This window comes from Diadema antillarum, unplaced genomic scaffold, assembly GCF_040938485.1.
Source record: "Diadema antillarum isolate AM-2024a unplaced genomic scaffold, OU_Dant_1.0 seq00000675_RagTag, whole genome shotgun sequence".
Lineage (NCBI taxonomy): Eukaryota > Metazoa > Echinodermata > Echinoidea > Diadematoida > Diadematidae > Diadema > Diadema antillarum.
In genome coordinates, this window is record NW_027271581.1 from 925,891 (window position 1) to 940,246 (window position 14,356).

Below are 14,356 nucleotides of genomic sequence, written 5' to 3' on the forward strand. Positions count from 1 at the left end.
TAGGTGTTACAAAAAAAATATCCACTTTTGATCCTTAAAGGGGACCTCCGGATGATTTTCAGACTTTTACATTTGAAAAACTATAAATCAGTTAAACTGAGTACAGAGTTTCAGAATTTATAGTGATTGGGATGAGGAATGAGAATGTTTTCAAAATTTATAACAAATTGCAATGAACAAGGATGATGACATGGCAGCCTCACCGTAAGAATGCATAAGTTGGGGCTCAAGGAAGCAGAACAAAAGAAGAAGGCATGCATAGATTCTTCACAGGTGAACTTGTTGAGCAAGTGGTATTATAATGGAATTGCACTGTTACATTTCTGAAATATATGAGGCTCTGATGTCATCGACACTGTTCAGTGTAATTTGTTTAAGATTATCAATTTATTGGTTTCTCTGCTCAAGGACCACAAGAAATTCCACGAATCTATACATGGAGCCGTTGATTTATGTACTACATGATGTGAAATTATGAAAATCGTTCGGAATGTCCCTTTAATAGTTAAAAAACTACACATCAGACAACACTGTCATATTGTACACTTTAGTTGGAGGTGATTTGAATATGAGAGCATGAATCAATTTCGTTAAATCCATGATTAATTTTAAAGTTAAAGGGTGTGTACAGTTCTGGTCGAGGTGAGGATTTAGCTTTTAACGTTTAGCGAGATATTCAGAAACCACTCTTTTGAGATGTCAAAGAGCATGCAATTCTAAGGGGTATCAAAAGTTTATGTGATGAAAATCGGTTTTGAAATGGCTGAGATATCCAAAAACAAGGTGAAACAAAGAGATCCTAATAAAGTTGTGGCATGTCGCCTTTTATTATTATAACTTTTTTGGATATCTCAGCCATTTGAAAACCAATTTTCATCAAATAAACGTTGAATCCTTCTTAAAATTACGTGCTCTTTCATATTTCATAAGAGGTTTCTCATTATCTCACTTAAGAATGTTCAAGACATGAATCCCTACCTCAACCAGTACTGCACAGTCCCTTTAAGTTCCTGATTTTGATCAAATTTGATCCCTCTGTACAAAATTGAACTTCACACAAGAACCAGTGATGTGTATGTGAGTGTGTGCTTACAATGACCCTGAACAATAAACATGAATACCACGAATACCCCCTTTTTAGAGCTCTGCTAACCAGGCTTCTGGACAATTGCCCCAAGGCACATGAATGCTTTATTGATAATTCATGATGGATTGCCCTGGGCACTGCTCGTCTGAATTCATGGTAAAGGGTAAAATGCATGTGCATAAAAAAATAAGCACATGTTTTCAGGTGCTTGCATACACATTTCACGATGAATAAAGACTAGCTGTGATAGTGGAATTTCTCATGAATGTAAAGAGCATTCCAATCCTGGCCATTGTTAAGGACCATTGTCTGGGTGTTAATCGCACATTCCCATACATACCCATCAGGGGCCGCGGAACTGGGGGGGGGGGGGCAGCCCCCCCCCCCCCCACACACACACACTTTTGGATCGAAAAAAAAAGAAAGAAAGAAAGGGGAAAAATCGGGGGAAAATTACACTACCCGAATTTCTCACAAAAAGTGTGCTTCAGATCGCTGTATCTTGATTTTAAAAACGCAAAAGCTCCGTCGAGTGGGAGGGGGCATCCCCCTTCCACACCCTGCCCCTCTACCTCATTACACTTTGTACATACACACAGATGATGCACACGCGGAATAAGAGCTAAATACTGCGATTTTGCTATTAACACTTTCCTGAAAAAAAGTCCAAATTATTTCCATTAATTTTTTTTTTTTTTTTGGGGGGGGGGGGGGGAGCTAGAAAAAATTCCAAGTATTGCACCAAAAGTTTGCACCAGATCGCGGAATTTCAGGCCTGAAAATGCAAAATCACCTTCGTGTGGGAGGAGAAATATCCCTTTTGTACACCCTCGTGTGCATGTCTTTTCTGACTGATTGCTTAACAGACAACGTACATGAAATTAAATGTAACAATAAATCAATACAAAAAGTTTATTCAAACGCTACCACTATATAGGCAGATTGTTCAATGATAATCCACATCAAAATATCTGCTACCTACAAGTAGGGTCGTTTCAAGTCGATAAAAGACGCAAAAACATGCATCAAATTGCACCATTTATACAACATCAAAATGCAAAAGGTTCTCACCGTGGGAGGGGGAACACCCCCCTCCTACACCCTCCCCCCCCCCCCCCCCCCCCCCCCCCCCCCCCCCCTTGCTCGGGCTCGGTCGCTTCGTTCCCTCGCATAGTAACCGCCCCTCCCCCCCCCCCCCCCCCCCCCCCCCCCCCCCCCCCATTTCACAAGATCATTATCCAGGCTACGCCGGTGCGTCTAAGCGGGGGGTTCAAGTCGATAAAAAACGCAAAAAGATGCATCAATTTGCACCATTTACAACATCAAAATGCAGAAAGTTCTCCCCGTGGGAGGGGGGAACATCCCCCCACAGTAAAAAACGTTCCATGGCCCCTGCCCATTGACCCCTGTGCAAAATCAAAATTTTGTACAGAGGGTTGAAAACAGCGCAAAATCTGAAACCTAACTTTAGAATAAATATTTTAATGAAACCAACTCATGCTATCATTTTTAAATTCCCTCCAACAAAATTCTACACTCTTCAGCCACTGCTCATATGCCAGTGTTATCTGATATAATGGTTTTTGAACTTGTAAGGATCAAAAGTGGGAAATGTTTTTTGTAACATCTATTAATAGTATAAGCATATTATATAACAATGACAGGAATTAAGGTGAACTAGGTGCTTTTACGCAGCTATTTTGATGACGTAATTGGCCATGTTCCCGAAGAGAAAATTTTCAGATCTGAATGTTGTTCAAATAGACATGTTATTGTCAAAATATTGTGGAAATACAACTCACCTGCTATGCTGCACACGCACATAGTGATCGTGAATAACAGGGTCCAGTCGAAGAGCTGTTGCTGAACAGAGATCAAAATAATGATTATAATGATAATGATGATGATGATGATAATGATAATTATAATCATAATGATAGCAATTGTAATGGATAACATTTTTAACGACAGATAATTCTTGGCCTGAAGTCGGAACTTGATCATCTGAATTTCATATATCTGCAATGATTTCATATGTATATACAATGTTCATGTTATCAGTTTCAATGTAGTCAAAATTGTCTGGGGTTTTTTTCCCCGAAGGTGTCAATCAACCTTCCCTATTGTGCTCCACTGTAGGACTATATAGTGTCTGTATATTCCTTCTCGTGAAGCCCGAGTTCATATTTTAGAATGAACAGGTGGACATATGCTGCAAAATAAATAATCTTCACCATAAATCCCCAAGCTGAATGAAAAGGACACATTATACACGGCCCGTGCACGAATTCGAAATTAACTTACCATTTTATTGGTGAAGTATTTCAGCAAGGGGACATTGGACTCACAATCTAAATCTAGCAAATGTCTGACTTAACTTCCACGCTAAATCTGGAATACTATTAAATAAAGTCGGACAAAGTTTTGACGATCTCCTCCTCTAAGTGGTGCCCAATTCGATCTGGCTGAACCCCAGCACCGTAACAGCTCACTGCGAGGAAGAGGTAAAACCACGTGATCCTTGGGGATAATTGAACTGGAATTTTCCAACGCAAACTTCTCCGTGCGTGCGTTTGGGTAAACCGGTGTGGAAATGTATGATAGCTGCTACATGTGAAATTAATTAATGCTGATATATGCAATGAAGGAAATGTACTTGTACGACAAAGGAAATAAAGTCAGAGGAAGTTACTAAATAGGAGTATTGCTCTTTAGGTCTTGTGGCGTCGATTTGCAGTCTTCCTCTTGCGTAATTAGCGCAAGAAAAAACAAAACAAAACACACACACACACACACACCCACACAAAAAGACACAAACAGACAGACAGATACACATAAACGCTCAATATTTCACTCTATGACGCTATCACAATATAACCCAGGAGGTTCGAGAGATGGCGTTACAACTGACTATAATTATTCAATCAGCTGTCAGTTTTCTATGGATGGACAAATGAATTCCTCAGGTAAATTTGTGCCTTTGATGTTCGATGCTTGAAGCCGCCATCTTTCTGAGCAATCTGAAGATTCCTTTTTAACGCTAACATAATATCGGGTATATGCTGCTCGTTTATAATTATATCAGTTGAAATTAAATTTCACCTAATGATAAAGTATATAAAACAAAAGTCAAATCCGTTCGAAAATATGTGAAAAGTGTAAATCTGAACTGTAATTTGTGAAAGTGTTTGAAATTTTACCCTCTGGAAAGCCGGTTTTATCACTTTTCTGATTATTTCCGACAAATGAAACTAATATGATATCATCTTCAAGTATAGTTCTTTATAAATTGATATGTCAGATTAGCGTACAGACACGTACAGTCGAGTAATTTTGATATCTATTTTAGCAATATTTGAGCAATTTCTATTCGCGCACCCCCGTGTCTTTACCATTGTTTACCGCTCATCGTTTGTAAGTAGGGATAGCGAAAAGTAATTACCATCATAAAGACATATCTTATCTTCCTTATAGACAGTGGCTGGTCATTATGCAATGAGACGTGAATTCATTTTCATCCTATCGGGTGGGGGGGGGGGGGGTGGGGGGCAGATCCAGTTTGACACATACTTCAAATATTTTTGAGTGGCGGCTTCAAGCATGGGATCAAAACGAATAAGACTGTTGTGACTCCATTTCTCGAACCTCCTTGATATAACACTATATTTCTTTATAGATATATTTGTATGCGCATATTGTAATTATGTGTGTATACTGCAGGCCTATTTAAGTGTGTGTGATATTTCTATTTGAAAGAACCAAAATGATGAACTTAATTTACGTACATATCAAAATGTCCAATGTCGACATTATTTACCTGACGAGTTCAATTCTGAATTTTCTAATAATGAACTTTTTTTTTCAGCATGCATATTACACATTAATTCTCGCAGTCTTTAAAGAAATTATGAAATATGCAATTATTGTTGTCTGCGATAGATATGAAGTTCTCAGTTATTGGTGTTACAGAAACATGGCTTAACAACAAATCTGCCCCTTTATATAACATTGATGAATATTCTGTTGTCCGTTCTGATAGAAAATGCGGACGAGGGGGCGGAGTTGCACTGTTCCTATCACACTCGTTATCGTTTAAAGTAAGACCTGATTTGATAAACAACGGTAAAGGAATTTTATTGCACGTGCGTTGAAATTAATATGAAGAATTTGTTCGCAAAAAGCGATAAGTCCATATTTACCAAATGGAGATATTTGCGATTAAAGGTCAAGAAAAATAAGGAAAATGATAAAATTTTTGCTTCTTTTAACCATAACTTCAAAAATGTACCTCTATATGTAGTGACCAATATATCATTTAAAAGGTATTATTTTGTACTTTATGACAGAGAACGTACTTCAAAATCTTCAAAAATGGACTTATCGGTTTTTGCGAACAAACTCTTCACATCGAACATGATGAAGTATCCGAAAGATGACAAGGTGTTCCAAGATGATGAAGTGTCCGCAGACAAAATTTAGTGCACTGTCAGCTCAGCTGCGATAACTTTCACCAAATCTTTGCGGTACCGAGGGGGTCAAAGTGTCCGAAGGTGGTAAAATATCCAAAGGTGACATATTTCCGAAGATGATGGAAGTCGGCCAAAGTGTGTCCGAAATGACGAAGTGTTCAAGATAACAAAATGTCCGAAAATTATGAACTGTCCAAAGACCCCGTTTTCAAGGCATTTTCTGTCTCCCTGTCTACGATCTGTCTGTCTGTCTGTTTGTCTGTTTTCCTGCCTGTCTCCATCTCTCTCCCTCTCGTCCAAGTTGTCCGGGTGCACGACTCCTCCGATATATAGGGAGGCCCTGAAGGACTACGATGGAGGTGGAAGAAGACGATTGCACCGAATACACCAATGTCCAAGTAAGAAAAAAAAAGTTGCAGTAACTATTTACCCATTCTAGAATGAAAGACCACTTAATACTCATTTCTTCGTGTTGCCCAATCATTATATGAAATAGGCGGATTGCGCCTATCAGCCGTCCTTGGTTAAAGGAAACCAAAACCCAAAGAAAATTGTGGAGTGGGTGAACGTAGCAACAATAGTAGAACACATCAGTGAAAGTTTGAGGAAAATCGGACAATCGATGCAAAAGTTATGAATTATAAAATTTTGGTGTTGGAACCGCTGGATGAGGTGATTACTGGAAGTTATGACGTCATGTGTGGACAATAATTATATAGAAAATATAAAGGGGATTCCACAAAAAAATTCTCTTTTGTATAGATCAAAAGAGCACTTTGACTAACCGCTTTCAGAAAGCTGGGGGAATAACCGCTACCCTTAACATTTGTCAGTATCAAGTTGATGGAATGTGTTATTTTCATGAAGAAATAATTTTTGTGGAATTCCCTTTATATTTTCTTTATATTATTGTTGTCCACACATGACGCCATAACCTTTAGTTGTCTCCAGATCAAGCGGTTCCAACACCAAAACTTTAAAATTTCATAACTTTTGCATTGATTGTCCGATTTTCCGGAAACTTTCACTGATGTGTTCTACTAAATGTTGCTGTTTCCCTCAATCCACATTTTCCTTTGGGTTTTGGTTTCCTTTAATCAAGGACGGCTGATGAGCGCAATTGACCTATTTCATATAATGATTGGGCAACATGAAGAAATGGATATCAAGTGGTCTTTCATGCTACAATGAGCAAATCGTTACTGCCACTTTTTTTTCTGTATCTTGGACATTTAGAGTATTCAGTGACATTTTTTGTCTTCTCCCACCTCCATAATATTCCTTCAGAGCCTCCCTATATCGGAGGAGTCCACCACGCGGGCAACTTGGACGAGAGGGAGAGAGACGGAGACTTTTGAACAGACACACAGACAGACAGATCGTGGACAGGGAGACAGAAAATGCCTGAAGGCCGTGTCACACCTTTCCGGGCAAGCCTTAAGTGCGACTTGCAAAGAACAATTTTGACTACCCGGAGGTCTGTGTAGATGATCCGCACATGACAGTACCTAGCACGTATCTTAACCGTAGTCGCCCGGAGGTGCGCACGTATATATATATATATATATATATATATATATATGTATATATATATTTTTTTTACTCGCAACCATGCTTAGGCCCTGTCACACCTTTCCGGGCAAGCTACTCGGGCTTGTTACGTGTAGGGATTTTCTAGCATGCCGGACATTCCTGAGAGCGGAAAAGGATTTGAGCGAGTCAGCGCATGTGTCTTACTTGCTGGACGTGTTCTACTTAAATAATTTAAGTCCCGTATGCAGCCAAGATAATGAAATTCTGTGGGATTTCAGCCATTCCATCAGAGGAATTCCTTCACTGAGTTGTCAGCCCCCACGCGACTGGCACAAAGGTCACACAGTATACTCGCAAGTATAATTATTATACTTCGTTTGCAGCACATCTTCATCTTTAAGAAATTTCGACATTTCTTTATGAAGACAAGTACTGTAGAAACTATCTAAACTATACGACAAAGTCAACGAGTATGAGAATGATGATAAAATTTGAGACTCGTGATCATGTGATTCTGTTGTGAGACAGTGACCGTATTTATGCTCTGTTGTTCACATAACAAAGTGTACTGTAGTTAGGGATATTAATCCCTTTCATCGTTAGTTGGCCGCTGCTAGCTGGTCGCCTTCAAACTTCATGTGATACATAGGCTGATTGAATCTTCAGGTTTCAGTCATTTGTTTGAATGCTCTGCCCTGTTAGTTGCCTTCTCAAAAGTCTGATATTCTTTGGTTGGAACAGTTTTATGTGACCACATTTCAATGTTTTATGAGCAAGCTATTGTACCACCACAAGTTACCAGTAGAACATCTACAGACAGGACCAACAGCAATAATTTGGAACGAGACATGAAAACTCGTCACATTGAGGACGAGTTAGGTGATACGCTTGTGGTCATCAGATGACAGTCATCTGTGATCGACAAAGAAAAGAATGTGATATAGGCACCTTGAAGTTATATTGAGCGTGCATGCGAAACCGTTTCTGTAACCACTCGGCCACGGGTCATCCACGGAAATGGTAAGACAAAAAAAACAAAACAATGTATAGATATAACAGGGGGAAAGTCAATGCCCACTCAACCAACATGGCCGTGTGAACATCTATTGCATTGCTAGACGGAAAAGCGGCCTTGTAACGACTGAGGTCGCTATGCCATTTCTGGCAACTTGGGAAAAATACGTCCCGCAGACATAAAACCTATAATCGGCTGGTTTTGATACCTTGCCTTTAATCACAATTTTCAGTGTAATGACGTCATCAAATTACAAAACAATGACATCGTCTTGAAAGACAATTTTTCAAAGTACAACACCTCAGTCGTCGTCATTACATACTATGATCGGTTTGACAAAGTCAACCTGCAAAATTGTGCTGCAGTCGAAGCAATGTGGTCTCCAACACACAAAAAAAGAGGGATATGGCGTGTGTGTGTGTGTGTCTGTGTGTGTGTATAGGTGCGTTTATATACGTACGTGATTTCTACATGGACGAATATGTAATACAAAATTGAAGAAAAAAAAGTAAAATAGCTAAGTATTTTGTTTCGTGATCTTGTGGGGTTCCAACCCGCAACCTTACGTCTCTGAGACGTCGCCTTTAGCCACTCGGCCATACGTCTCGACGAGAAAATATGGGGAACGTAAACTTATGTATGTGAAAGATACATGAGGAATCGTTTTGTCTACATTCCATTTTCATTTTCAGTTTTAAACTGCAAAATTGTCAATCTGATGAGGAGATTTCAAAAAATAAAATGCATGATTACTGCAGCTTATTGTCTCAGCTACAACATACTAAAGTTTCAGAGGAAATGAAGCAAAATCAGCTGAGATAGAGGTGCTTAAACGTTGTCAAGTCAATGCATGGTTTAAAAAAAAATCACCTCCCATAGACATAACACGTAAACTTGTCCGATTTTGTGTCTTTACTTTTATCACAATTTAAAGTATGATGACGTCATCAAACTAGAAAACATCGATATGGATTTGAAAGACAGTTGTTTAATGTATAATATATTAATCGTACGTTGTCAGTTTGCTATTGACATGACGATCAATCACACGAATATGAGGCAGCTATTAGTACCTGTATGAAATTATTATAGGCATGGTTATCAAATTCCCTTAAAATTTCCTTATTATTGCTTTATTTTTACACACAGTTAAGCTATCTCTTTAAACTCGTCACAGTTTAATGAGAATCATGAACATCATACATTAGTACCATATTCAGTTCCATAGCTGATCGCGTTTGCTAATTAATTAAGATTTATTGTCTAGAATGTGCCATATGGCCAACCTGTATACACACGTGGACACACAAACACAATGCTAAATGTATGTATCAAACCTCTGTAACACAACTTTGAACTAACTGTAGAAAGTATCGCTGCACTTATCATACATACTTTTTATCATTATCTGAAACTCCACAAAAACCACTAATTGACAAATAATCATCAATACAGAAGACTGACTTAAAGGAACAATTCAAATACCTTGTTTTACAATGTATAGCTTCTTACATGTATAAAATCAGCACAAAGTAACCACGACTACATTGTGTTACTGAATTGATATGAACAAATTTCATTTTGTTACAATATACCATGATCAGCTTGAAAAGCCCAGTCTGCAATATTTTGCAGCAGTCGAAGCAATGCAGTCTCCAACGATAAACAAAGGGATACTGTGTGAGTGTGTGCGTATAGGTGTGTTTACATGCGAACGTGACTTCTACATGGACAAAGGTGTAGTACTCCATTGAAGAAAAAAAGTAAAAAAAAAATTATTATTTTCTTTCGTGCTCTTGTGAGGTTCGAACCCGTACGTGTGCAACCTCACGTTTCTGTGACGACACCTCTAACCACTCGGCCATACGTCTCGACGAGAAAATTAGAGGAACGTAAACTTATGTACGTGAAAGATGAATCAGGAATCGTTTCGTCCGCATTCCATTCTCATTTTCAGTTTTAAATTGCAAAATTGTCAACCTGATGAGGAGATTTCAAAGAATAAAATGCATGATTACTGCAGCTTATTGTCACAGCTACAACATACTTAATTTTCAGAGGAAATGAAGCAAAATCATCTGAGATAAAGGTGCTTAAACGTTGTCAAGTCAATGTATAGTTTTTAAAAAAATCACCTCCCATAGACATAACACGTAAACTTGTCCGATTTTGCGTCTTTACCTTTAATCACAATTTAAAGTATGATGACGTCATCAAATTTCAAAACCATGACATGGACTTGAAAGGCAAATGTTCAAAGTAAAACATATCTGAATTTGGGGTGATATTAAGCTTAAACAATAGAGATACGAGTAAATGAATGTCAGAAAGAGTACCTCAAAAAAATTAATTCCACTTTTTTGATTTCAGATGATGATATGATGACGTCATGAGTTTTCCTGGCAATATTGGTACTTGAAACGTTATTTCCAATTCATATGCTTTTGTAATATGCAATAGAAATATAGGGTCAATGGACGATTTAAAGAGCTATGGCGACATAAACAAAAACATGTTTTTTCACTATATTTGCAGAAAGACGCGCACGCGGAATTTCAACTTTGACGCCAGTGCATTCCTTTGTTATAGGTCAAAATCGATCGGAAATCAATGGATATTGTTACTCAAAGTATCAGAAATCCAAATCAGTCATAAAAATTGCATTTTCATGTTAGTTACGCCCTCTGCGCGCGAAATTGCGCGGACGGACGCGCACGCGAGAAAATGTTTGAAACGCTTAAAATTGTCTGAAACTTCGAGATTTCCCATTGGGAAGTCGTTTTGAGCCTTTTAAAATTTTGACGCGCGCAAACGCGCGCGTAATGATGACCTGGGTAACTAGCGTTAAAATGTAAGATAGAGCGTGACCTGAACTTTGTGTCCACCGAAAATGATACAGAAATGATATCTAGTTATGAAGTTATGATCGATCATGTGACAAGGTCCGAAAATCACAAAATGGCGCCTAGATGACGTCATAGATATGTTACTGTCATGAAAACCTTATTGTGGCTAGATATTGTTATGAGACATGTTGACTGAAAATGTCATGTTATTCCGTAATGTCATTGTTGAGATATTGACGACACAAAATGTGGCAGAAAGAAAGAAGAACGAGATATGAAACTCGTCACGCTGACGAGTTAGGTGATACGCTTGGGGTCATCAGGTGTCGGTCATCTGTGATCGACAAAGAAAAGAATGTGATATAGGCACCTTGAAGTTATATTGAGCGTGCATGCAAAACCGTTTCTCTAACCACTCGGCCACGGGACATCCCCGGAAATGGTAAGGGAAAAAAGAAATGTATAGATATTACAGGGGGAAAAGTCAATGCCCACTCAACAATCGTGGCCGCGTGAACATGTATTGCATTGCTAGACGGAAATGCGGCCTTGTAACGACTGATGTCGCTATGCCATTTCTGGCAACTTGGGAAAAATACGCGCCGTAGACATAAAGCCTATAATCGGCTGGTTTTGATACCTTGCCTTTAATCACAATTTTCAATGTGATGACGTCATCAAAGTACAAAACAATGACATGGTCTTGAAAGACAATTGTTCAAAGTACAACACCTCAGTCGTCGTCATTACATACTATGATCGGTTTGACAAAGTCAGCCTGCAAAATTTTGCAGCAGTCGAAGCAATGTGGTCTCCAACACAAAAAAGAGGGATATGGTGTGTGTCTGTGTGTCTGTGTGTGTGTATAGGTGCGTTTATATACGAACGTGATTTCTACATGGACGAATATGTAATACAAAATTGAAAAAAAAAGTAAAATAGCTAAGTATTTTGTTTCGTGATCTTGTGGGGTTCGAACCCGCAACTTCACGTCTCTGAGACGTCGCCTTTAACCACTCGGCCATACGTCTCGGCGAGAAAATATGAGGAACGTAAACTTATGTATGTGAAAGCTGAATCGGGAATCGTTTTGTCCACATTCCATTCTCATTTTCAGTTTTAAACTGCAAAATTGTCAACCTGATGATGAGATTTCAAAAAATAAAATGCATGATTACTGAAGCTTATTGTCTCAGCTACAACATACTTAAGTTTCAGAGGAAATGAAGCAAAATCAGCTGAGATAAATGTGCTTAAACGTTGTCAAGTCAATGCATGGTTTAAAAAAAATCACCTCCCATAGACATTACACGTAAACTTGTCCGATTTTGCATCTTTACCTTTAATCACAATTTAAGGTATGATGACGTCATCAAATTTCAAAACCATGACTTGGACTTGAAAGGCAATTGTTCAAAGTACAACATATCTGAATTTGGGATAATATTGAGCTTAAACAACAGAGATACGAGCAAATGAATGTCAGAAACAGTACCTCAAAAAAATTAATTCCACTTTTTTGATTTCAGATGATGATATGATGACGTCATAATGTAATTATGGAAATATTAATACTTGAAACGTTATTTCCAATTCATATGTTTTTGTAATATGCAATAAAAACATAGGGTAACCAGACGTTTTAAAGAGCTATGGCGAAATAAACAAAGACATGTTTTTCGCTATATTTGCACAAAGACGCGCACACGAAATTTCAACTTTGACGCCAACGCATTCCTTTGTTATAGGTCAAAATTGATCGGAAATCAATGGATATTGTTACTTAATGTATCAGGAATCCAAATCTGTCAAAAAATGTGCATTTTCAGTTTGCTTACGCGCACTACGCGCGAAAATGTGCGGACGGACGCGAACGCGCGAAACGCTTAAAATTGTCTGAAACTTCGAGATTTCCCATTGGTAAGTTGTTTTGAGCCTTTTAAAAGTTTGACGCGCGCGTACGCGCGCGTAATAATGTCTTAGGTAATTAGCATTAAAATGTATGATAGAGCGTGACCTGAACTTAATGTCCGCCGAAAATGATACAGACATGACCTTTAGATATGAAGTTATGATCGATCATGTAACATGGTCCGAAAATCACAAAATGGCGCCTAGATGACGTCATAGATATGTTACTGTCATGAAAACCTTATTGTGGCTAGATTTTGTCATGAGACATGTTCCCTGAAAATGTCATGTTATTCCGTAATGTCATTCTTGAGATATTGATGACACAAAATTGTCCAGAAAGAAAGAAGAATAAAAAGAAATAAAGAGAGATTTTGACAATCACAATAGGTGATACGCTGATAGCGTATCACCTAATTAAAAACGAGACATGAAAACTCGTCACATTGAGGACGAGTTAGGTGATACGCTTGTGGTCATCAGATGACAGTCATCTGTGATCGACAAAGAAAAGAATGTGATATAGGCACCTTGAAGTTATATTGAGCGTACATGCGAAACCGTTTCTGTAACCACTCGGCCACGGGTCATCCACGGAAATGGTAAGACAAAAAAAAAAAACAATGTATAGATATAACAGGGGGAAAGTCAATGCCCACTCAACCAACGTGGCCGTGTGAACATCTATTGCATTGCTAGACGGAAAAGCGGCCTTGTAACGACTGAGGTCGCTATGCCATTTCTGGCAACTTGGGAAAAATATGTCCCGCAGACATAAAACCTATAATCGGCTGGTTTTGATACCTTGCCTTTAATCACAATTTTCAGTGTAATGACGTCATCAAATTACAAAACAATGACATCGTCTTGAAAGACAATTGTTCAAAGTACAACACCTCAGTCGTCGTCATTACATACTATGATCGGTTTGACAAAGTCAACCTGCAAAATTGTGCTGCAGTCGAAGCAATGTGGTCTCCAACACACAAAAAAGAGGGATATGGCGTGTGTGTGTGTGTCTGTGTGTGTGTATAGGTGCGTTTATATACGTACGTGATTTCTACATGGACGAATATGTAATACAAAATTGAAGAAAAAAAAGTAAAATAGCTAAGTATTTTGTTTCGTGATCTTGTGGGGTTCCAACCCGCAACCTTACGTCTCTGAGACGTCGCCTTTAGCCACTCGGCCATACGTCTCGACGAGAAAATATGGGGAACGTAAACTTATGTATGTGAAAGATACATGAGGAATCGTTTTGTCCACATTCCATTTTCATTTTCAGTTTTAAACTGCAAAATTGTCAATCTGATGAGGAGATTTCAAAGAATGAAATGCATGATTACTGCAGCTTATTGTCTCAGCTACAACATACTTAAGTTTCAGAGGAAATGAAGCAAAATCAGCTGAGATAGAGGTGCTTAAACGTTGTCAAGTCAATGCATGGTTTAAAAAAAAATCACCTCCCATAGACATAACACGTAAACTTGTCCGA